Source organism: Hyla sarda, chromosome 5 (genome assembly GCF_029499605.1).
Source record: "Hyla sarda isolate aHylSar1 chromosome 5, aHylSar1.hap1, whole genome shotgun sequence".
Classification (NCBI taxonomy): domain Eukaryota; kingdom Metazoa; phylum Chordata; class Amphibia; order Anura; family Hylidae; genus Hyla; species Hyla sarda.
Window position 1 is genome coordinate 2,541,127 of NC_079193.1, and position 23,674 is coordinate 2,564,800.

Here is a 23,674-nt window from a genome sequence, read left to right on the forward strand (position 1 = left end):
TATATATATATATATATATGTGTGTGTGTGTGTACAGGTCCCAGCATCAAAGTGAAAAACTCCAGATTATTGTAAGCTGTAATATTTATTGGCGCTAAAGCGCATTGGGGAACCGATAAATATTACAGCTTTCTACATTAATCTGGAGTTTTTTTTGCTTTGATGCTGTAATCTGTACTTTATCATATGTATTTATGACCATCCCCCATTTTCATTGCAATTTCGGATGGTCTTCTCCAAGAGGTTTTTGCGCATATTGTGTACGTTATAGTTGATCACCATCATTATGAGTTTTATAATTACGTTATAGATAATTTTTTTATTTTTTTACGATGATCGTTACATTGTAGACTTTGTTTCTGATGATTCTTATCAGGTATATCTCCCCCCTTCGCATCGTTCTTCGCGAATACGTTACCAATAAAGGTGAGGAAACCATCGTTTTTTTTCTTTGTCATTGTTTCTCGTGGCTGTAAGTGGAATTTGAAGAGGCAGCGTTGGCCGTAATTGGGACGACCCCGCCAGCCGCCCGATCCCCGCTCCTCCTCCTCCACATCATTCAATGGACTCCCGAAAACAATCGGCAGCTACTTGATAATGAAAAGAGGAAGCACAAGAGCGAGGCCCCCGTCACTAGATCAAACATCTCCTTCGTTCCCTATTCACACTTCTATCAAGTGATCCGGACTCGTTCACTTCAAGGGGGCCGGGAAGACTTGTCTGACATTGAGAGGAAACAACTCGAGTGGGACCTTAAAGGTTAACTTCCGATAAACATAGGAAACGTCTCGGCTGGGGGGGGAGATCTGACCCAACGCTGGGACCTTGACGGGGTCGGCTCTGCTACTTCTAGAAAGGGATGAAAGAGTCATCGGGGATGAAGATATAATACAAGTATAAAAGACCATAGTAGAGGCGACTGCCCACAAGTCCTCTGCATAAGGATCGATAAATCTCCAACAATAAGCGCAAAATGAGATACAATTATACTTTAAAAAATATATATTCTCCTTGTTTTCTGCTCTAATGAAGTCCTGCATTAAAGGGGTACTCCGCCCCTAGATATCTCATCCCCTATCCATAGGATAGGGCATAAGGTGTCTGATCGCGGGGGTCAGATAGATATGAGATAGATAGATAGATATGAGATAGATAGATATGAGATAGATAGATATGAGATAGATAGATATGAGATAGATAGATATGAGATAGATAGATAGATATGAGATAGATAGATAGATATGAGATAGATAGATAGATAGATATGGGATAGATAGATAGATATGAGATAGATAGATAGATAGATAGATAGATAGATATGAGATAGATAGATAGATAGATAGATAGATAGCTATGAGATAGATAGATATGAGATAGATAGATAGATAGATAGATATGAGATATATAGATATGAGATAGATAGATAGATAGATAGATAGATATGAGATAGATAGATATGAGATAGATAGATAGATAGATAGATATGAGATAGATAGATATGAGATAGATAGATAGATAGATATGAGATAGATAGATATGAGATAGATAGATAAGAGATAGATAGATAGATAGATAGATAGATATGAGATAGATAGATATGAGATAGATATATAGATAGATATAAGATAGATAGATAGATATGAGATAGATAGATAGATAGATAGATATGAGATAGATAGATAGATAGATAGCTATGAGATAGATATGAGATAGATATGAGATAGATATGAGATAGATAGATATGAGATAGATATGAGATAGATAGATAGATATGAGATAGATAGATATGAGATAGATATGAGATAGATAGATAGATATGAGATAGATAGATATGAGATAGATAGATATGAGATAGATAGATAGATAGATAGATGTGAGATAGATAGATATGAGATAGATAGATATGAGATAGATAGATATGAGGTAGATAGATATGAGATAGATAGATATGAGATAGATAAATAGATAGATGCCGAACCCTTATATATATGTACAGTATATGCTATTTTCTGGGCACCCCTGATATCTTCTGTGCTCTCGGGTCGCATCGATTCTCCCCTGTGGCGCCTTGTCAGCTCCATGTGTGATTGACGCAGAGAAGCCAGCCATGTTGTGATTGCACACGTGCAGCGCAAGTGCGGTCATTCTGGAACGTCAGGGATTGGACTTGGCAGATTGTTTGTACTTCCTCTAGGGCAGTGTTCCCACCAGTGTGCCTCCAGTTGTTGCAAAACTTCAACTCCTAGCATGCCCAGACAGCCTTCAGCTCTCCGGGCATGCTGGGAGTTGGGGTTTTACAACAGTTGGAGACATCCTGTTTGGGAAATAGTTTAGTCTACATGGTTTAGTCTACATGGTTTAGTCTACAATGTTTAGTCTACATGGTTTAGTCTACATAGCTTAGTCTACATGGTTTAGTCTTCAAGGTTTAGACTACATGGTTTAGTCTACATGGTTTAATCTACACAGTTTAGTCTACACAATTTAGTCTATAAGGTTTAGTCTACATGGTTTAGTCTACATGGTTTAGTCTACGTGGTTTAGTCTACATGGTTTCGTCTACACAGTTTAGTCTACATGGTTTAGTCTACATGGTTTAATCTACACAGTTTAGTCTACACAATTTAGTCTATAAGGTTTAGTCTACATGGTTTAGTCTACGTGGTTTAGTCTACATGGTTTCGTCTACACAGTTTAGTCTACATGGGTTAGTCTACAAGGTTTAGTCTACATGGTTTAGATTACACAGTTTAGTCTACATGGTTTAGTCTACAAGGTTTAGTCTACATGGTTTAGATTACACAGTTTAGTCTACATGGTTTGGTCTACACAGTTTAGTCTACATGGTTTAGTCTACATGGTTTAATCTACATGGTTTGGTCTACATGGTTTAGTCTACACAGTTTAGTGTACACGATTTAGTCTATAAGGTTTAGTCTACATGGTTTAGTCTACAAGGTTTAGTCTACAAGGTTTAGTCTATGTGGTTTAGTCTACATGGTTTAGTCTACGTGGTTTAGTCTACATGGTTTCGTCTACACAGTTTAGTCTACATGGGTTAGTCTACAAGGTTTAGTCTACATGGTTTAGTCTACATGGTTTAGTCTACATAGTTTAGTCTGCAGGGTTTAGTCTACAAGGTTTAGTCTACATGGTTTAGATTACACAGTTTAGTCTACATGGTTTAGTCTACAAGGTTTAGTCTACATGGTTTAGATTACACAGTTTAGTCTACATGGTTTGGTCTACACAGTTTAGTCTACATGGTTTAGTCTACATGGTTTAATCTACATGGTTTGGTCTACATAGTTTAGATTACACAGTTTAGTCTACATGGTTTAGTCTACAAGGTTTAGTCTACATGGTTTAGTCTACATGGTTTAGTCTACATAGTTTAGTCTGCAGGGTTTAGTCTACAAGGTTTAGTCTACACAGTTTAATTTACATGGTTTGGTCTACAAGGTTTAGTCTACGTGGTTTAGTCTACATGGTTTAGTCTACATGATTTAGTCTACATGGTTTAGTCTACGTGGATTAGTCTACATGGCTTCTCTACATGGTTTAGTCTAGGTGGTTTAGTCTACACGGTTTAGTCTATGTGCTTTAGTCTACATGGTTTAGTCTACATGGTTTAGTCTACGTGGTTTAATCTACATAGTTAAGTCTACATGGTTTGGTCTACATGGTTTAGTCTACACGGTTTAGTCTACATGGTCTAGTCTACGTGGTTTAATCTACACGGTTTAGTCTAAATGGTTTAGTTTATGTGGTTTAGTCTACGTAGTTTAGTCTACATGGTTTAGTTTACATGGTTTAGTCTACATGGTTTCGTCTACACAGTTTAGTCTACATGGGTTAGTCTACAAGGTTTAGTCTACATAGTTTAGATTACACAGTTTAGTCTACATGGTTTAGTCTACATGGTTTAGTCTACATGGTTTAGTCTACAAATTTTAGTCTACACAGTTTAGTCTACAAGGTTTAGTCTACAAGGTTTAGTCTACAAGGTTTAGTCTACAAGGTGTAGTGTACACGGTTTAGTCTACAAGGTTTAGTCTACACGGTTTAGTCTACACGGTTTAGTCTACATGGTTTAGTCTACATGGTTTAGTCTACGTGGATTAGTCTACATGGCTTCTCTACATGGTTTAGTCTAGGTGGTTTAGTCTACACGGTTTAGTCTATGTGCTTTAGTCTACATGGTTTAGTCTACGTGGTTTAATCTACATAGTTAAGTCTACATGGTTTGGTCTACATGGTTTAGTCTACACGGTTTAGTCTACATGGTCTAGTCTACGTGGTTTAATCTACACGGTTTAGTCTAAATGGTTTAGTTTATGTGGTTTAGTCTACGTAGTTTAGTCTACATGGTTTAGTTTACATGGTTAAGTCTACAAGATTTATAGTCTATGTGGTTTAGTCTACATGGTTTAGTTTACAGGTTAAGTCTACATGATTTAGTCTACGTGGTTTAGGCTACATGGTTTACTTTACATGGTTTAGTCTCTGTGGTTTAGTCTACACAGTTTAGTCTACAAGGTTTAGTCTATGTGGTTTAGTCTACACAGTTTAGTCTACGTGGTTTAGTCTACACAGTTTAGTCTACGTGGTTTAGTTTACATTGTTAATTCGATGTGGTTTAGTCTACATGGTTTAGTTTACATTGTTAATTCGATGTGGTTTAGTCTACATGGTTTAGTTTACATTGTTAATTCGATGTGGTTTAGTCTACATGGTTTAGTTTACATGGTTAAGTCTACAAGATTTATAGTCTATGTGGTTTAGTCTACATGGTTTAGTTTACAGGTTAAGTCTACATGATTTAGTCTACGTGGTTTAGGCTACATGGTTTACTTTACATGGTTTAGTCTCTGTGGTTTAGTCTACACAGTTTAGTCTACAAGGTTTAGTCTATGTGGTTTAGTCTACACAGTTTAGTCTACGTGGTTTAGTCTACACAGTTTAGTCTACGTGGTTTAGTTTACATTGTTAATTCGATGTGGTTTAGTCTACATGGTTTAGTTTACATTGTTAATTCGATGTGGTTTAGTCTACGTGGTTTAGTTTACATTGTTAATTCGATGTGGTTTAGTCTACGTGGTTTAGTTTACATTGTTAATTCGATGTGGTTTAGTCTACTTGGTTTAGTTTTCATGGTTTAGTCTACATGATTTAGTCTACGTGGTTTAGTCTACGTGTTTTTGTCTACGTGGTTCAGTCTACAGGGTTTAGTCTATGTGGTTTAGTTTATGTGGTTTAGTCTACGTGGTTTAGTCTACAAGGTTTATTCTACATGGTTTAGTCTACGTGGATTAGTCTACATGGTTTAGTCTACATGGTTTAGTCTACAAGGTTTAGTCTACATGGTTTATTCTACATGATTTAGTCTACAAGGTTTAGTCTACATGGTTCAGTTTAGATGGTTAAAGGGGTACTCCGGTGGTTAATTTTTTTGACTATATGGCATCTTTTTTGTAAGTTTAGTTTTTTTGCAATATACATGTGTTATATGTTTTGGCAGCATGTATGTGTTTTTCTTACCTGTTTGTTGGGCAGGAAGTTCTGTAGTTCAGAGGGTTTTCTTTTACTGTCCACAGTTCTGAGTCTGTTGTGGACAAGATGTCATAGCTTTATTTTTATTTTTTTTCTCTCTGTCTGCTTGAGAAAAATAAGCCACGCCCCCTCATCTCATCCAGCTGAGTACACAGCTCCTCACCTCCCCTCCCCCCTGCTCTGTACACAGCTCCTCACCTCCCCTCCCCCCTGCTCTGTACACAGCTCCTCACCTCCCCTCCCCCTGCTCTGTACACAGCTCCTCACCTCCCCTCCCCCCTGCTCTGTACACAGCTCCTCACCTCCCCTCCCCCCTGCTTTGTACACAGCTCCTCACCTCCCCTCCCCCCTGCTCTGTACACAGCTCCTCCCCTCCCCCCTGCTCTGTACACAGCTCCTCACCTCCCCTCCCCCTGCTCTGTACACAGCTCCTCCCCTCCCCCCTGCTCTGTACACAGCTCCTCACCTCCCCTCCCCCTGCTCTGTACACAGCTCCTCACCTCCCCTCCCCCCTGCTCTGTACACAGCTCCTCACCTCCCCTCCCCCCTGCTCTGTACACAGCTCCTCACCTCCCCCTGCTCTGTACACAGCTCCTCACCTCCCCTCCCCCCTGCTCTGTACACAGCTCCTCACCTCCCCTCCCCCCTGCTCTGTACACAGCTCCTCACCTCCCCTCCCCCCTGCTCTGTACACAGCTCCTCACCTCCCCTCCCCCCTGCTCTGTACACAGCTCCTCCCCTCCCCCCTGCTCTGTACACAGCTCCTCCCCTCCCCCCTGCTCTGTACACAGCTCCTCACCTCCCCTCCCCCTGCTCTGTCTTCTGAGGACGCAGGTCTGCACAGGAGAAGGACCTCACAGAGAAGATAAGTGTTATGTGAAGGGGAGGATGACTCGGTGCACGGGCCGGGGATGTATGGACTGCAGGGGAAGAAATCTCATACTGGGGATGATCTCTATGGGGGAGATTTATCAAAACCTGTGCAGAGGAAAACTTGCCCAGTTGCCCATAGCAACCAATCAGATCGCTTCTTTCATTTTTCACAGGCCTTCATAAAAATGAAAGCAGCAAGCTGATTGGTTGCTATGGGCAACTGGGCAAGTTTTCCTCTGCACAGGTTTTGATAAATCTCCCCCTATATGTGAAGGGGGAGGGGGGGGACTCCTGAATGACACATGCTGGGAGTTGTAGTTCCTGTTGTGTGTGTGTGTGTATGCTAGTGTTTACAAACCAGTGTGCCTCCAGCTGTTGCAAAACTACAACTCCCAGCATGCCCTGGCAGACTTTGGGCATCCTGGGAGTTGTAGATTTGCAACAGCTGGAGGTACACTGGTTGGGAAACACTGTTCTAGCCTATTCAGCAAACACATCATGTTACACCAGTGTTCCCCAACCAGTGTGCCTCCAGCTGTTGCAAAACTACAACTCCTAGCATGCCCAAAGGCTGTCAGGGCATGCTGGGAGTTGTAGTTTTGAAACACCTGGAGGCACACTGGTTGGGGAACACTGGTGTATGCCCTACAGAGGTGTGGTGAACTACAACCCCCAGGAGACTACAGAGGCAGCATTCTGGTGTTATACCACAGACTGAAGACTCCTGAATGACACATGCTGGGAGTTGTAGTCCTTTTTGTGTGTGTATGACAGTGTATCCCAACCAAGGCTGATTATATTAGTGTGCTGTGTATAAGGGGGCCGACCCGGGAAAATAGTAGGGTGGGTAAAGGGCGGAACAAACAAAAAAAAAAAAAGGAGCCTCCCCAAACCAGCAAGGCATGTGGCATGCTGGGATTTGTAGTTTTCAGCACAGCAAGAAACAGAAAATAGAAGCAAAGATAGGAAAACAAAGTGGGGGATAAAAAGACAACAAAGAACGGAAATAGAGTCGCCTAAACAACAAGAATAGAAATGAAACAAAACAAATAGGGTAAGTCACAAATGGAAAAACACGTTGACCATCGGAGTACCCCTTTAAGTCTACATGAATTAGTCAACATGGTTTAGTCTACATAGTTTAGTCTACATAGTTTAGTTTACATGGTTAAGTCTACATGGTTTATTGTTAAGTCTACAAGGTTTAGTCTACATGGTTTAGTCTACATGGTTTAGTCTACAAGGTTTAGTCTACAGGGTTTAGTCTACATGGTTTAGTCGACATGGTTAATTCTACGTGGATTAGTCTACATGGTTTAGTCTACATGGTTTAGTCTATGGGGTTTAGTTTACATGGTTAAGTCCACAAGGTTTAGTCTAAAAGGTTTAATCTACACGGTTTAGTCTACGTGTTTTAGTTTACGGGGTTTAGTTTACAAGATTTCGTCTAAAAGGTTAAGTCTACAAGATTTCATCTACATGGTTTAGTTTACATGGTTAAGTCTACAAGATTTATAGTCTATGTGGTTTAGTCTGCGTGGTTTTGTCTACATGGTTTAGTTTACATGGTTAAGTCTACAAGATTTATAGTCTATGTGATTTAGTCTACGTGGTTTTGTCTACATGGTTTAGTTTACATGGTTAAGTCTACAAGGTTAAGTCTACATGATTTAGTCTACGTAGTTTAGTATACTTGGATTAGTCTACGTGGTTTGGTCTACACGGTTTAGTGTACAAGGTTTAGTCTACATGGTTTAGTCTACAAGGTTAATTCTACGTTGTTTTGTCTATATGGTTTAGTTTACATGGTTAAGTCTACGTGGTTTAGTCTATGTGGTTTTGTCTACACAGTTTAGTCTACAAGGTTTAGTCTACAGAGTTTAGTCTACGTGGTTTAGTCTACGTGGTTTAGTCTACAAGGTTTAGTCTACCAGATTTAGTTTATGTGGTTTAGTCTATGTGGTTTAGTCTACATGGTGTAGTTTACATGGTTAAGTCTACATGGTTTAGTCTATGTGGTTTTGTCTACACAGTTTAGTCTACAAGGTTTTGTCTACAGAGTTTAGTCTATGTGGTTTAGTCTACGTGGTTTAGTCTGCATGGTTTAGTCTACAAGATTTAGTCTATGAGGTTTAGTCTACGTGGTTTAGTCTACGGGGTTTCATTTACATGATTAAGTCTACAAGAATAAGTCTACATGATTTAGGCCACGTGGTTTAGTCTACATGGTTTGGTCTACATGGTTTGGTCTACACGGCTTAGACTACATGGTTTAGTCTACGCAGTTTAATCTACACGGTTTAGTCTAAGTGGTTTAGTCTTCATGGTTTAGTCTACACGGTTTAGTCTGCAAGGTTTAGTCTACAAGGTTTAGTCTGCAAGGTTTAGTCTACAAGGTTTAATCTATATGGTTTTGTCTACAAAGTTGAGTCTACGTGGTTTAGTCTACACAGTTTAGTGTACGTGGTTTATTCTATGTGGTTAAGTCTACATGGTTTAATCTATGGACCATATGCTGTTATCATATGGCTAGGTTATGGGGCTTTGCACTGTGAGGATGTTCCTTCTTAACTTTGGGGAGGTCTTCGGATGCAGGGAGTCATTATGTCCTAGCAGAGCTGCATCAAGGTCCTTGTGACTACAAGAACAGAAATACAATCTAATAGGGATTTTACAGTCCTGCTGCTTTGGCGGGACAATTCAGATTAACACTCAAAGTCATTTATAGGGGGCAATAGACAATAAAAACAGCAGTGATTGTGGGAAAACAGCTGTTCATGGTGAAAAAAACCACAGGACGCAGGGCTCTTCCTATGGACATTGTATACAGGAGATATTTTATTAACCACAGATTCCAGTAGAGTCCTCCCGATTCTCCTATATATGTAAGTGGAGAAGATTTATGAAGTTGTCAAGAGGATTGAAAAGCTTAACATCATCCCCGGGAAGATGGATGAATTAATGACTCCCTCTCTAACACTGCTGGTACCACACACATCACTAGAGACATGAGAGGGAAGGCGGACAACGTATGGACCATCGGTGGACAAGAACCACGAAAACAATTGTCAGAATAGGAGACAAGTAGAAAGCTTTGAAAGTGTCAATCATACTAAAAGGCACAGAAATGAACCATCAAAACCATAGAAACCCTTTATCCTACATCTTTGACCTCAGTGCCAGGTTGTCTATCAGAGGAATTGGGAATGATGGGACCGATAATATTAACTACCAATTGTTCTAGAGATCAAACTTTATGGTCTACTTCATTTTAAAGATAGGGAGACAACCTTTAGATCTTAGTCAGTCATTTTTCAAGGAGCCCCTTATACACAGGGTGATGGAGTAAAATACTAAGCACCCATCTTATTGACTGATCAATCATGATCGCTGGATCGACCCACCTCCCTCTTTCTTCTATTCTCTGTATCACACTAGATGGCTTCTGGGGGTGTCTGAGGAGGATTGTAGACAGAGGGAAATGCCGGTCATGGGAGATGACATTTCCTACTGATAAGATTTATAGACGAAACACAACTCATGACAATCCATGATACAGTTATGAAAGGGGAACTCTGGGTAAATGAAACATATTCCCAATCCACAGGATAGGAGGTAAGTGTCTGATCATAGTGGCGTCCAAACGAAGAAAGGAAAAAAGGAAGAAAGAAAGGGAGAGAGGAAGGAAGGGAAGAGACGAAGGAAGTATGGTGTAATGAAGGGACAGGGGTATAATGAAGAGACGGGGTATAATGAGGAGACGGGGTGTAATGAAGAGACGGGGTATAATGAAGAGATGGGGTGTAATGAAGAGATGGGGTGTAATGAAGGGACAGGGGTATAATGAAGAGACGGGGTGTAATGAAGAGACGGGGTGTAATGAAGAGACGGGGTATAATGAAGAGACGGGGTGTAATGAAGAGATGGGGTATAATGAAGAGATGGGGTGTAATGAAGAGACGGGGTGTAATGAAGAGACGGGGTGTAATAAAGAGATGGGGTATAATGAAGAGATGGGGTGTAATGAAGAGACGGGGTGTAATGAAGAGACGGGGTGTAATAAAGAGATGGGGTATAATGAAGAGACGGGGTGTAATGAAGAGACAGGGTGTAATGAAGAGATGGGGTATAATGAAGAGACGGGGTGTAATGAAGAGATGGGGTGTAATGAAGAGATGGGGTATAATGAAGAGATGGGGTATAATGAAGAGACGGGGTGTAATGAAGAGATGGGGTGTAATGAAGAGATGGGGTGTAATGAGAAAGGAAAGAAGCAAGGAATAAAGGAAGGAGGGAGGGAAGGAAGCAAAGAAAAAGAGGGTGAAATGAAGAGATAAGGGGTGTAATGAAGAAACATGGGGTGTAATGAAGAGACAGAAGAGCAAAATGAAGAGACAGAGGGTGTAATGAAGAGTCAGGAGAGTATAATGAAGAGACAGAGGGTGTAATGAAGAGTCAGGAGAGTGTAATGAAGAGACAGGTGAGCGAAATGAAGAGACAGAGGGTGTAATGAAGAGTCAAGAGAGTGTAATGAGGAGACAGGTGAGTGAAATGAAGAGACAGAGGGTGTAATGAAGAGTCAGGAGAGTGTAATGAAGAGACAGGTGAGCGTAATGAAGAGACAGAGGGTGTAATGAAGAGTCAGGAGAGTATAATGAAGAGACAGGTGAGTGTAATGAAGAGACAGGGGAGTGTAATGAAGAGTCAGGAGAGTGTAATGAAGAGACAGGTGAGCTTAATGAAGAGACAGAGGGTGTAATGAAGAGTCAGGAGAGTTTAATGAGGAGACAGGTGAGTGAAATGAAGAGACAGAGGGTGTAATGAAGAGTCAGGAGAGTGTAATGAAGAGGCCGGGGAGTGTAATGAAGAGTCAGGAGAGTGTAATGAAGAGGCAGGGGGTGTGGTGTAATGAAGAGATAGGGGGTGTAATGAAGAGTTTGGGGGTGTAATGAAGAGTTTGGGGGTGTAATGAGGAGATAAGGAGTGTAATGAAGAGACAGGGGAGTGTAATGAAGAGAGGGAATGAAGGAAGGAAGGAGAAATGGTGGAATGAAGAGACAGTGGTGTGTAATGAAGAGATAGGGGGTGTAATGAAGAGACAGTGAAGTCTAATGAAGGTATGGCAGTGTAATAAAGATACAGTGGGGTGTAATCAAGATATAGGGTGTAAAATGAAGAGATAATGTTTACTAAATATATTGGGAAGTAAGGAAGAGACAGGGTGTAATGAGACAGAGGGGTCTAATAAATAGACAGGGGTGTGTAATGAATAGACAGGGGTGTGTAATGAAGAGACGGATGTGTAATGAAGAGACAGGGGTGTTTCACGAAGAGATATGGGTGTGTAATGAAGAGACAGTCGTGTGTAATGAAGAGACAGGGGTGTGTCATGAAGAGACAGGGGTGTGTCATGAAGAGACAGGGGTGTGTCATGAAGAGACAGGAATGTGTAATGAAGAGACAGTCGTGTGTAATGAAGAGACAGGGGTGTGTAATGAAGAGACAGGAGTATGTAAAGAAGAGACAGGGGTGTGTAAGGAAGAGACAGGGGTTTGTAATGAAGAGACAGGGGTGTGTAAGGAAGAGACAGGGGTGTGTAAGGAAGAGACAGGGGTTTGTAATGAAGAGACAGGGGTGTGTAAGGAAGATACAGGGGTGTGTAAGGAAGAGACAGGGGTGTGTGATGAAGAGACAGGGGTGTGTAAGGAAGAGACAGGGGTGTGTAAGGAAGAGACAGGGGTGTGTAAGGAAGAGACAGGGGTTTGTAATGAAGAGACAGGGGTGTGTAAGGAAGAGACAGGGGTGTGTGATGAAGAGACAGGGGTGTGTAGTGAAGAGACAGGGGTGTGTAATGAATAGACAGGGGTGTGTAGTGAAGAGACAGGGGTCTAATAAATAGACTGGGGTGTGTAATGAAGAGACAGGGGTGTGTCATGAAGAGACAGGGGTGTGTAATGAAGAGACAGGGGTGTGTAATGAAGAGACAGGGGTGTGTCATGAAGAGACAGGGGTGTGTAATGAAGAGGCAGGGGTGTGTAATGAAGAGACAGGGGTGTGTCATGAAGAGACAGGGGTGTGTAATGAAGAGACAGGGGGTGTAATGAAGAGACAGGGGTGTGTCATGCAGAGATGGGGATGTAGTTAAGGTATCTCTTGTGCCTGGTGGACGAAGAGACTGTGGGAGCTGCTTGTGCTTGTTGTGGATCAAACCATCCTCTCTGCTGATTTGTCTGGGTCGTCCAGAGCCTGTCAGTGAAATGACCACCCCTCTTCTCTCCAATAATGTGCCCGCTCTCCAAGTCTCTGAGCAGAATGTCTTCCAATGCCTTGTAGAGACACGTCTCTTACCAAGAGGTAAACTATCCAAAAATAGCCTCCGAGAGCCTTTTCATTGGACAGCGGAGGAAGCACTTATCTTCCCTCTGGTCACAAGGCCCAGTCCCATCAGACCCCTCCTGTAATCATTACATATCGGCACCCATGGGGCACTTCTACCTGGGTGCATTATCATGTTTGTACATTAATATTATTGATAGCGCCACAACGGAATAATGTTCTGATGTTATCTACACCACCAGACGTACGTCATATACAGTCATGGCGGTAAATGTTGTCCCCCTGAAATGTTTCTATATAATGAAGTATTCCTCACAGGAAAGGATTACAGTAACACAGGTTTATTCCCTCTGTATATATATATAGATCTCCTCTCCTCTGTATATATATGTATATATATATATATATATATAGATCTCTCCTCTGTGTATATATATATATATATATATATATATATATATATATATATATATATAGATCTCCTCTCCTCTGTGTATATATATAGATCTCCTCTCCTCTGTATATATATATATATTGCAGTAACACAGGTTTTGCTATACACATGTTTATTCCCTTTGTGTATATATATATAGATCTCCTCTCCTCTGTGTATATATATATATATATATATATATATATATATATATATATATATAGATCTCCTCTCCTCTGTGTATATATATAGATCTCCTCTCCTCTGTATATATATATATATTGCAGTAACACAGGTTTTGCTATACACATGTTTATTCCCTTTGTGTGTATTGGAACTAAACCAAAAAAGGAGGAAAAAAAGCAAATTGGACATAATGTCACCAAACTCCAAAAATGGTCCGGACACAATTATTGGCCCCTTAACTTAATAATTGGTTGCACACCCTTTGGAAAGAATAAGTGAAATCAGTGTCTTCCTATAACCATCAATAAGCTTCTTACACCTCTCAGCCGGAATGTTGGAGCACTCTTCCTATAATCATCAATAAGCTTCTTACACCTCTCAGCCGGAATGTTGGACCACTCTTCCTATAAGCATCAATAAGCTTCTTACACCTCTCAGCCGGAATGTTGGACCACTCTTCCTATAACCATCAATAAGCTTCTTACACCTCTCAGCCGGAATGTTGGACCACTCTTCCTTTACAAACTGCTCCCGGTCTCTTATTGGACGGCGCCTTTTCCCAACAGTAATTATAAGATCTCTCCACAGGTGATCAATGGGATTTAGATCTGGACTCATTGCTGACACTTCAGAACTCTCCAGCGCTTTGTTGTCATCCATTTCTGGGGCTTTTTGATGTATGTTTGGGGTCATTGTCCTGCTGGAAGACCCAAGATCTCGGACACAAACCCAGCTTTCTGACACTGGGCTGTACAGTGCGACCCAAAATCCATTGGTAATCCTCAGATTTCATGATGTCTTGTACACATTCAAGGCCCCCAGTGCCAGAGGCAGCAGAACAACCCAAAACATCACTGACCTCCCCCATATGTCACTGTAGGTACTGGGTTCTTTTCTTTGTAGGCCTCATTCCGTTTTCGGTAAACAGTAGAATGATGGGCTTTACCAAAAAGCTCTATCTTGGTCTCATCTGTCCGCAAGACGTTTTCCCAGAAGGATTTTGGTTACTCAAGTTCATTTTGGTAAAATGTAGTCTTGGTTTTTTATGTCTCTGTGTCAGCAGTGGGGTCCTCCTGGGTCTCCTCCATAGTGGGGTCCTCCTGGGTCTCCCCCATAGTGGGGTCCTCCTGGGTCTTCTTCATAGTGGGATCCTCCTGGGTCTCCTCCATAGTGGGGTCCTCCTGGGTCTCCTCCATAGTGGGGTCCTCCTGGGTCTCCTCCATAGTGGGGTCCTCCTGGGTCTCCTCCATAGTGGGGTCCTCCTGGGTCTCCTCCATAGTGGGGTCCTCCTGGGTCTCCTCCATAGTGGGGTCCTCCTGGGTCTCCTCCATAGTGGGGTCCTCCTGGGTCTCTTCCATAGTGGGGTCCTCCTGGGTCTCCTCCACAGTGGGGTCCTCCTGGGTCTCCTCCATAGTGGGGTCCTCCTGGGTCTCCTCCATAGTGGGGTCCTCCTGGGTCTCCTCCATAGTGGGGTCCTCCTAGGTCTCCTCCATAGTGGGGTCCTCCTGGGTCTCCTCCATAGTGGGGTACTCCTGGGTCTCCTCCATGGTGTTTCATTTAAATGTGGACGGATAGTTCGCGCTGACACTGATGCTCCCTGAGCCTGCAGGACAGCTTGAATATCTTTGGAACTTGTTTGGGGCTGCTTATCCACCATCCATTCATCACTTTTTCTCTTCCGTCCACACCCAGGGAGATTATCTACAGCGCCATGGGGTGTAAACTTCTTGATAATGTTGCGCTCTGTGGACAAAGACAAATCTAGATCTCTGGAGATGGACTTGTAACCTGGAGATTGTTGATATTTTCCCACAATTTTGGTTCCCAAGTCCTCAGACAGTTCTCTTCTCCTCTTTCTGTTGTCCATGCTTAGTGTGATACACACAGACACATAATGCAGAGATTAAGTGAACTTCTCTCCTTTTTATCTGCTTTCAGGTGTGATTTTTATATTGCCCATACCTGTTACTTGCCCCAAGTCTTATCACTTAAGGACAGATGCCTGCTGAAATCATTCACACGAGCGATTTGCGGCAATTCCAGGTCATAACGGTCTCCAGTGACCTGGTGACCTGGAAAATAAGGGGGGTCGGGGTTGTCCAAGACACCCCCGGTCCCCCTGAAGGGATAGGAGTTAGGTGGATGGGGTGCCACCCTTCCTATCCCTGCTATTGGTAGGTCAGAAGTGACCAACCAATAGCAGATCGGGGCGGGGGGGGGGGGGTTAAAGTTCGGTTCCCCCACTCTGGCCACCCACGGTAATCCGGGCAGAGCAGGTGAACTGTAGGTGACCGGCGCCAGAGGTTACTTACCACCGGTGGCGGCGGCAGCGGGAGACGATCAGCGGCGGCAGCAGGTGGCAATGACGTGCGGCTTTCTCCCTGTTGCAGACTACGGAAGCCGGTGAGTTGCCTAGCAACATCTGGAGGGCTACAGTTTGAGACCACTATACAGTGGTCTCTAAACTGTAGCCCTCCAGATGTTGCAAAAGCTGTTTGTTGTTTGGGCATGCTGGGATTTGTAGTTTTGCAGCATCTGGAGGGCCACAGTTTGGAGATCACTGCACAGTGATCTCCAAACTGCAGCCCTCCAGCTGTTGCAAAACTATAAATCCCAGCATGCCCAAACAGCTGTCTCGGCATGCTGGGAGTTGTAGTTGCATACCTCCAGCTGTTGCATAACTACATCTCCCAGCATGCCCTTCGGCGATCAGTACATGCTGGGAGTTGTAGTTTTGCAACAGCTGGAGGCATACTGCTTGGAAAATACTGAATTAGGTAACAGAGCCTAACTGAAGGTTTTCCAACCAGCGTGCCTCCAGCTGTTGCAAAAGTACAACTCCCAGCATGCACGGTCTGTCAGTACATGCTGGAAGTTGTAGTTTTGAAACAGCTGGAGGTTTGACCCCCCCCCCCCCCCCCCCATGTGAATGTACAGGGTACAGGGTACATTCACATGGGCGGGTTTACAGTAAGCTTCCTACTTCAAGTTTTAGCTGCAGCAAATGAAACTCACTGTAAACCGCCGCCAGTGCGAATGTACCCTAAAAACACTACACTACACTACAACATACTAAAGGGTAAAACACTACATATACACCCCCTTACACTGTCCCCCCCCAATAAAAATGAAAAACATATTGTACAGCAGTGTTTCCCCCTGTTTTGGAATCACTGGCGTAGAATACCCCTATGTCCACCCCTATGCAATCCCTAATTTAGTCCTCAAATGCGCATGGCACTCTCTCACTTCAGGGCCCTGTGATATTTCAAGGAAACAGTTTATGGCCACACATCGGGTATTTCCGTACTCGGGAGAAATTGCACTACAATTTTATTTTATTTTTGGGGGGGGGGGGGGTTTTCTCCTTTTACCCCTTATGAAAAGGAAAAGTTGGGGGCTACACCAGCCTGTTAGTGTAAAAAATAAATAAATACATTAACATGCTGGTGTTACCCCATACTTTTTATTTTCACAAGAGGTAAAAGGAAAAAATGATCCCCAAAATTTGTAACAAAATTTCTCCTAAGTACCGAAATACCCAATGTGTGGGCATAAAATGCTCTGCGGGCGCACAACAAGGCTCAGGAGTGAGAGCGCACCATGTACATTTGAGGCCTAACTTGGTGATTTGCACAGGGGTGGGGATTTTACAGCGGTTCTGACATAAAAGCAAAAAAATTTATACCCACATGTGACCCCCATTTTGGAAACTACACCCCTCACGGAACATAACAAGGGGTATAGTGCACCTTAACACCCCACAGGTGTTTGAAGAATTTTCATGAAAACATTTTCCCTAAAATGCTGGTGTTACCCTAATTTTCTCATTTTCACAAGGGAAAATAGGAAAAAAGCACCCCCCCCCCAAATTTATAACCCCTATACTTCTGAGTAAGAAAATACCTCATATGTGGATGTAAAGTGCTCTGCGGGCGAACTACAATGCTCAGAAGAGAAGGAGCGCCATTGGAATTTTGGAGAGAAAATTTGTCCGAAATTGAAGCCCCCATAGTGCCAGAACAATGGACCCCCCCCCCCATGTGACCCCATTTTGGAAACTACACCCCTCATGTAATGTAATAAGGTGTACAGTGAGCATTTACACCCCACAGGTGTCTGACAGATTTTTGGAACAGTGGTCCATGAAAACTTATTTGCACAGCCCACTGTTCCAAAGATCTGTCAAATGCCTGTCGGGTGTAAATGCTCACTGCACCCCTTATTAAATTCTGTGAGGAGTGTAGTTTCCAGAACAGGGTAACATGTGGGAGGGTCCACTGTTCTGGCACTATGGGGGCTTTATAAACGCACATGGCCCTGACTTCTATTCAAAACAAATTCTCTTTCCAAAAGCTCAATGGCGCTCCTCCTCTTCTGAGCATTGTAGTGCACCAGCAGAGCATTTTACGTCCACACATGGAGTATTTCCATACTCAGAAGAAACGGAGTTACAAATTTTGGGGGGTCATTTTCTCCTATTACCCCTTGTAAAAATGTAAAATTTGGGGAAAAAACAGCTTTTTAGTGAAAATATTTTTTTTTTTCATTTACACATCCAACTTTAACAAAAAGTAGCCAAACACTTGTGGGGTGTTCAGGCTCACTGGACCCCTTGTTACCTTCCTTGAGGGGTGTAGTTTCCAAAATAGTATGCCATGTGTTTTTTTGTTTTTTTTTGGCTGTTCTGGCACCACAGGGGCTTCTTAAATGTGACATGCCCCCCAAAAACCATTTCAGCAAAATTTGCTTTCCAAAAGCCAAATGTGACTCCTTCTCTTCTGAGCATCCAAAGTGGTGAGAGAAGAAAAAAAATCTCCGGGTTGGTGGTGCAATCTGCTTCCGATAGTAATTTCAGAGAAACTTGTGAAGATTATAAGGTTCTTTTATTCACTTTGTCAATCAGACGCGTTTCGAGGCGTGCTGCCTCTTTCTCAATTAACTTGACAAAGATAGATACAAACATTTCAAAACATACATATATGCTAAAAAGGTGGGCGCCAAAATCGCCCCCCTGGTGTGAAGATAGGTGATGTCATAATGATGCGCTGTAAGCGCGGTGACTCATGACGTTTTGTTCATTCATAAAAAACAAATCTTGGTCGGTGTGTAAAAAGGGGGGAGGGCGTCGTAATTAAGCGCCACGGGATCGCTGTCGTAGTGGTACGCTCAGGTGTCATTACTCCCTAACATCCACTTCATTCATAATAGGCTTGTTGCGGCCGCCGGTCATTTGCAGCGGTGTCATCAAAGTGCGCCGTAACCGCGCTGTCTATTTACATGCAAATCATTACAACTGTTCGTAACTGTTGGTAGAATAGAATGTCATGGAAGAGCACTGTAATGGAGCTGGGGTGTCATAGCGGTGCGTTACGTGGATGTTATTTGTTGACATGCACTTTCGTTCATAACATTTTACTGACATAAAAACCTCCCTTAAACCAACAACGGGCAAAGCAAAACACAACCTTGAGGAATTAACACAATATTTAGGAATCAAAAGAAACAAACCAACTGAAAAACTGACAAAAACAAACCAAAGTTAAATGAATCTAATAGTATGGATTACTGTGCCAACAGACTAAAAGAAAGGGACAAATTGGTGGAATTATCTATCAAAAATGTCACATCTGAACCTGAACTAAGAGGGGATGAGATAGACCTCGAAGCAAAGGGAAAGGACAAAGAAATAGATCTACCATTTGTGTTCTTGAACCTAGAAAAACTCCTAAAAAATGAAGTCCAACACCACCTGGACCTCAAATATATGAGGATATACCTACAACGGAACATAATACCCAGAGGTCTACGTTTGAGACAGGAACCAGCTTTCAAAAACTATGAGATTTTTGTAAAAAAAAATGGGAGGATATGATACACAGTTTTTAAGTTGAAATGATGAAAATATGTAATGATCTGAGCGTAAAAATAAATGAATTAACGTCGATCCCACAACCACACAAAAATGGACGGGACAAGAATGGATAGATTACTTACCATGGGCATACTCAATGCGGAGAAAGAAACCCTCGAAAAGAAAACAAAGCCCAACTATAGGTGGATGTGGCAGCCTTGTACTCAAATTTTCCCCACTCAAAAGGAATCGAGGTAATAAAATCCACCTTAGAAAAAGACATTTTGATGCCACAAGAACAGAGAACATTCATCACTGAAAGCATAGCATTTATTCGAGGACATAATTATTTCAACTTTGAGGGGAAAACGTACAGACAGACCACGGGCACAGCTATGGGGACACGTTTTGCCCCCTCTTTCGCGAACCTGTACATGGGGGTATATGAAGAAGAATTCATATACAGTGGACACAAGTGGAGAAACAATATTGTCCTATATAAACGATATATTGACCATCTGCTCTTCATTTGGGAAGGCACCGAAGAATCGTTCGAGTCCTTCACCGAATATCTAAATAAGAACAACTGGCACCTGACCCTATCAAGGAAAAACAGTGCCACATCCATGGAATATCTAGATATGGAACTTACATCAGAAAAATAAAAAATAATCACAAAGACCTTCTTTAACCCCTTAAGGACTCAGGGTTTTTCAGTTTTTGCACTTTCGTTTTTTACTCCTTACCTTTTAAAAATCATAACCCTTTCAATTTTCCACCAAAAAATCCATATTATGGCTTACTTTTTACGTCACCAATTCTACTTTGCAGTGACTATAGTCATTTTACCCAAAAATTCACGACGAAACGGAAAAAAAATCATTGTGCGACAAAATCGAAGAAAAATCGCCATTTTGTAAATTTTGGGGGCTTCCGTTTCTACACGGTGCATATTTCGGTAAAAATGACACCTTATCATTATTCTGTAGGTCCATACGGTTAAAATGATCCCCTACTTATATAGGTGATTTTGTCGCACTTCTGGAAAAAATCATAACTACATGCAGGAAAATGTATAGGTTTAAAAATGTCATCTTCTGACCCCTATAACTTTTTTATTTTTCCAAGTACAGGGCGGTATGAGGACTCATTTTTTGCACCGTGATCTGAAATTTTTATCGGTATGATTTTTGTTTTGATCGGACTTTTTGATCACTTTTTATTCATTTTTTAATGGTTTAAAAAGTGACCAAAATACGCTTTTTTGGACTTTTGGATTTTTTTGTGCGTACGCCATTGACCATGCGGTTTAATTAACAATATATTTTTCATAGTTCGGACATTTACGCACGCGGCGATACCACATATGTTTATTTATATTTACACTGTGTTATTTTTTTTATAGCAAAAGGGGGGTGATTCAAACTTTTATTAGGGAAGGGGTTAAATGACCTTTATTAACACTTTTTTTAAATTTTTTTTTTTGCAGTGTTATAGGTCCCATAGGAGACTATATTACTGATCACACTGATCTCTTATACTGATCATTATTATCCCATAGGGACCTATAACACTGCACACACTGATCTCTTATACTGATCATTATTATCCTATAGGGACCTATAACACTGCACACACTGATCTCTTATACTGATCATTATTATCCCATAGGGACCTATAACATTGCACACACTGATCTCTTATACTGATCATTGTTATCCCATAGGGACCTATAACACTGCACACACTGATCTCTTATACTGATCATTATTATCCCATAGGGGCCTATAACACTGCACACACTGATGTCTTATACTGATCATTATTATCCCATAGGGACCTATAACATTGCACACACTGATCTCTTATACTGATCATTGTTATCCCATAGGGACCTATAACACTGCACACACTGATCTCTTATACTGATCATTATTATCCCATAGGGACCTATAACACTGCACACACTGATCTCTTATACTGATCATTGTTATCCCATAGGGACCTATAACACATCACACACTGATCTCCTATGCTGATCACTGGCATGTGTTAACACGCCTGTGATCACTGTTATCGGCGCTTGACTGCTCCTGCCTGGATCTCAGGCACGGAGCAGTCATTCGTCGATCGGACACCGAAGAGGCAGGTAAGGTCCCTCCCGGTGTCCTGCAAGCTGTTCGGGACGCAGCTATTTCACCGCGGCGGTCCCGAACAGCCTGACTGACTAGCAGGGATTCTTTTACTTTCGCTTTAGAAGCGGCGGTCAGCTTTTACCGCCGCTTCTAAAGGGTTAATACCGCACATCGCCGCGACCGGCGACGTGTGGTATTAGGCGCGGGTCCCGGCCATTGAGTAGCGCCGGGACGCACGCGATGTGATGCGGGGTTGCAGCGCGACTCGGCTTCATATCGCGGGAGCCGGCGCAGGACGTAAATATACGTCCTGCGTCGTTAAAGCGTACCTGCCATAGTACAAAAAAAAAGAAAAAAATTGATATGTTACTCAGGACTCAATCCTGATCATGTGCATATAATTTTTATGTGTCTGGGACCTATATATCCAGAGATATAAGCATTTATCTGCTGGTGAGTTACTTTTTCATTGTGCAGGCTGGAGGGGGCGTGTCAGTCTGGGCAGGAGGGGGCGTGTCAGTCTGTCTCCCTCACAGGAGCAAGCCTGGGCAGTCGGCCAATCAGGACTCTCTACTCTGTAACCCTTTCCTCTCTGGTTTCATGCTGTGTCATGTTACACAGAGGAAGATGCTTGGAGCTTGCCTGCAGTAATCAGAAGACATTATGGTGAATTCATAACAGGATAAAATGTATAAATAGAAGAATAGATCTTTATAAAATTAGTGCAAGGATTTTTTAGATAAAAGTACAGCATTTTTATGAATACATGTTCTATCTGTTTTATCTTCTCCTAGTAAAGCTGGATGCTAATCAGCATAGCTGTCACTATGTGTGTCATTCATCTTTCACAGACTCCTGAATGTCTGATCAACTTCTTGTCATTCAGGAGCTTTGACTATTTCAGCATGCTGGGAGTTGTAGTTTAGTAACAACTGAAGCTGCAATGTTTGTAAATAACTGTGTTAGAGCAGTGTTGCCTCCAGCTGTTGTAAAACTACAGCTCCCAGTATGTCCACACATCCTTTATCTGTAGTTTTGCATACACAATAGAAATCTCCTATACTGGATACCGGTATGCTTTATGGCCGGTATCCAGTATGCTGTAAAATCTAGACTAGTCTGTCTGGCTAAAAGACAGGCGACCCCTAGTGGCGGCTATTTTGAGCTTGAATTTCAGGTGAAAATAAAAAAAGAAAATTAACAGGTGTATATTGTGAAGTGTCATATTATAATGAGTCCTGCAATATATGAAAAGTTTCTAACAATGACAGTGCCTCTTTAAGAGTGTTGACTGCAATAGTTTACTTGAGTTCCATAGTTGTCACTTTCATAAATGGAAAAAAAATATTCTGTTCGGTCAGTTTTATAGACTCCGTAGGAATTGTACAAAAACAACAGATTTTATATCCCAAAGTAAGGTTATAAAAAGAAGGTTAACAGAAAAGGGGAACCCCGAAGGAATCATCCAGGATGCCTATAAAAAAGCCTATACATCCGCAGAAACGGTAAATAACATGAGAAAAAAACCAGTGGTGAACAATAGCAAAAAGAAGAACCCTGAAAAGGACAAATACAACTTTATTACAGACTAGCTAAGTACTCGGCGTTGACCAGTTTTTCCTTCCTCATCCTTGTTGGGGAGGAAAATCAAAAAAGGAGGAAGCTTTTGACTTCAAATCCCATCCCCATATATTGTTGTCACATCCCAACCTCATATCCCGTCCTCATATCCTGTCCTCATACCCCGATCTCCTATCCCGACCTCCTATCCCGACCTCCTATCCTGTCCTTCTATCCCGTCCTCCTATCTCGACCTCCTATCCCGTCCTCCTATCTCAACCTCCTATCCCGTCCTCCTATCCCGACCTCCTATCTCCACCTCCTATCTCAAACTCCTATCCCGTCCTCATATCCCGACCTCCTATCCCGACCATCCTGCCCTCCTTTCTCGACCTCCTATCTCGACCTCCTATCCCGACCTCCTGTCCCGTCCTCCTATCTTGACCTCCTATCCCATCCTTCTATCCTGTCCTCCTATCTCGGCCTCCTATCCTGTCATCCTATCCCGTCCTCCTATCTCAACCTCCTATCCCGTCCTCCTATCTCAACCCCCTATCCCGTCCTCCTATCTCCACCTCCTATGCCGACTTCCTATAGTGACCTCCAATCTCAACCTCCTATCCCGTCCTCCTATCTCGACCTCCTATCCTGGCCTCCTATCCCGACCTCCTATCTCGACCTCCTATCCCGTCCTCCTATATCCACCTCCTATCCCGTCCTCCTATCCCGACCTCCTATCTCCAC

General features: G+C 42.3%; 1 protein-coding gene across 1 annotated transcript in view; it reads right to left on the bottom strand.

The window, feature by feature from the left end:
• LOC130272804 (uncharacterized) overlaps nucleotides 1–23,674 on the bottom strand; it is a 114,459-nt gene that overhangs the window by 21,450 nt on the left and 69,335 nt on the right. The window lies entirely within an intron of this gene.